This window comes from Ptychodera flava, chromosome 19 (assembly GCF_041260155.1).
Source record: "Ptychodera flava strain L36383 chromosome 19, AS_Pfla_20210202, whole genome shotgun sequence".
NCBI lineage: Eukaryota > Metazoa > Hemichordata > Enteropneusta > Ptychoderidae > Ptychodera > Ptychodera flava.
The window spans coordinates 38,611,493-38,614,582 of NC_091946.1; the positions used below are offsets into that span (position 1 = coordinate 38,611,493).

At 39.1% G+C, this 3,090-nt stretch overlaps 1 non-coding gene across 1 annotated transcript; it reads right to left on the reverse strand.

The window, feature by feature from the left end:
• Positions 1-2,304: 2,304 nt before the first annotated feature.
• On the reverse strand, positions 2,305-2,423 carry LOC139119504 (U5 spliceosomal RNA). The gene has a single exon (XR_011548946.1). It is a non-coding gene; the product is annotated as a U5 spliceosomal RNA (small nuclear RNA).
• Between the last annotated feature and the right edge of the window lie 667 nt (positions 2,424-3,090).

Sequence of the window (3,090 nt, forward strand, 5' to 3'; positions counted from 1 at the left end):
ATCTCTGGTAATTTGTTTCTCTAATACCAAAATTTGGATGGTGATCCTCCGATTTTTATTCTTGAATTTTGAAAGAGTGGTTGAAAGATTCAGTGAGGAAAGTTTGAGCAAAAAGTTCAGTCTTTCACTTTTTAGGCGCATACTGCTTTAATATGTTGTACAGCTTGTCTTAGTAGGGCTGTTCACGATTGACGTCATTGTTCTTTTATTAATATGCAAAAATAAATACTTGTCCGCATATTTGGATTACACTTTTTGAAAATTACGCCATCAAGAATGATAAATATACATCTTAGTAGGCGATTGCTGGTATAACAATGAATACTAAAAGACGTATTCATTGTCAAGATTCAGATTACAAGCTGCAAAAACAGCCACGCGTGCAACGTTGATAAAAGTTTATCAGCATTTGTTGCTTGAGCGTCTGATGTCGCACGCGTACAGCTATATTTAGTAACAAACCTGTAACGGTGAACAGCGCCCTTTTAGTTCTGTCTTTCATAAGCACTTTTCGTTTTAGGTTTTGAAAGTTGTAAATTTGAAAAATTTCAAATGGCAAGACTTCTATTGAAGAACTTGTCTTGCATTGAATTTTAATAATATACTGAGAGCAAATTTCCCTATTAGATTGATGAAAATTAATTGTAATTCAGGGACGTATTTGCATTTCACCCTCCTAAAAAAAACAAAACAAAACAAAACAAAGGAAAACAAAATAACGAAGGTTAGGAAATTCGAAAACGCAAATAAATTATGACATGAAGGTCCCTCCGATTCGAAAAATTTCTGAACAACAAAACTTCTGATTAGTTATCTAGTATCATTTGTTTTCAAAGTATTGTTGCAAAATTTCCAAAATAGGGCGTGGCAACCCTCCATGCAAGGAGTTTCCCTGCCATGCACGTATTTAGGGGCCGTGGATAATTAAAACATGCGCACGGTAAACGAAACTAAGTGCGTTTGTCCTAAACCCCCTCCCCTTACGGTGCTGAAAACAACACACAGTGCGAAAATCCAACCAAGCCTCATTCTGTATCTGCATCCAACAATCGGCGATTACATTCGCCACACTCAGTGTGACAGTTTTCGGACGACCTCAGTTTTCGGACATTCAGTCTCATGCTGTTCGTTGCAGTTGTATTCACTTCGCTCTGTATTGATACTACATGTATAGCGTTTTATAAGTCATGTGTTAAGTGAAGTGACGCGCTGCTGTCCCGTTTTGGATAGTTTTTTTGGTAGAAGCTATTTCGGGCGCTATAACCTTGGCGAAGTTAGCCAGGCCATACGATAAAAGGTGCTGAAAACAACACACAGAGACAGCCCGTGTGTACTGGACACACGGGCTGTCCTCTGTGTGTACACGCATCTAAATATGGTTGAGTCGTCCATGGATTAAATGTAACTATCACGAAATATTTATATACAGTTTTCTAAACACGTCGAAATTGAAAATCGGGGTTTTGAAGTTTCAAATTATCAATATTTAGCCCCTAATCACATTCCAAATACACGTTCGATTATTGCGATAGCAGTCCGATTACTACGCACTCAACATGGGGTCAAAAATTTGGCAACTTTGACCCACTAAATAGCACTTTCGTGCTGTTATTATCAATCGCTGTTCAGTGCCAACTCAAGAATGACGCAACCAATAGAATGAAATGAAACTGTATCCAAAATGATTGTTACGTTATTTTACTCGTGCACTGATTCACATGTATATCAACGAATGCTGGTGTAGCGCCGGTGCCGTACTGGCCTTGTACACGACAAAAATGTACCGCGATATTTTACGGTACAGAAAAACGTGTAGCGAGATGTCACGATAGGAAAACTTGTAGTTGTAGTACGATTTTTGCGCACGATAATCGAAATACAGCCAAACCCCTTCCCCCTATAACACAGAAGTCGCGTTTACCGTGCGCGTGTTTTATTAGTTATAATTATCCACGGCCCTTAATCAACCACTGCAATTAGGCTAAAAGCATGTCTTTGTATCAAGTGTAAATTATTGAACTCTTTCACGTTGCAGGGCAAGTATGGCAGTGTGTTTGAAACCATTTGCTTTGTCGTTCAATCGAGTTAGTTGTTCGGTCAACTATTACGTTATCCCTTGCCCATTTACACTGCCAAGACTATGTACGTAATGATGCTGAAAAACAGTTTTTTTATCAGTGCCTCTTCGTGTACATTAATAATCGACACGCTGGCTATGACACGAATACATGTATATTGTGGACCAACACCTAAAGTCCTCGTTGCATGTTGTTGCATGAGTTTTCTATCGTTATCTTGTATTATCGCCCCGCCATAGGCAGGGTCTGCAAAAATTGTCTATAGACTCATTAGAATGTTCTTCTGCACGGAAATCTTTAGTAAAAGGCGAAAGATTTATGCGTGTTGCAGAAAAACCAGAGTAACAACTTGTGTGGCAACATCATTACCAGTATCTCGCATGACCAAACTTCATATGCGATTTGCTGCAAGATCACTTTTCATACTCCTTAGTACAGTGTTCATCGGCGTTGCTGAAAAAATCCAATTTTGGCTAAATTTATTTTTATTTTTCATCACGTCTTTAAAAACGAAGTGTTTTTGGAAGTATCTTATCGGATATCAAAAATATTTAATTCATTTTTGAAAGCCTTTGCTAGACTGTAATAGGTTTTACAACCGAAATAAGTTCGAAAGGAGTTATGGGAAACAATATTTGCATATCAATTAAGGCCCGGCTGTAGTCTGGTTCCCTACCCCATTCTACCGCGAGCTGCGCCGCCAGCGGTAGAAATGCACGCGTGGGTCAGGGAACCAGACTAGCTGCAGTGGACATATAGCCGTAATTGTAATCACAAATGCAGTCTGTGGGGTGCCTTCTCCGTTCCCGGGCTCCGTTCCCTCTGTACTTGTTTATCATCACGGAGATAAAAAGCGAGATTACCCCATATCGAATTTCATTAATTAGGCCTATTAGTAGACTCGAGAGAAAACTCGAGGGTCTATGGTATGGTCTTGCTGGGAAGATACTGAGAAATTATTGCAACTCACTGTTTACAATTTTTACAATTTTGGCAAATCGATGACTTCGTA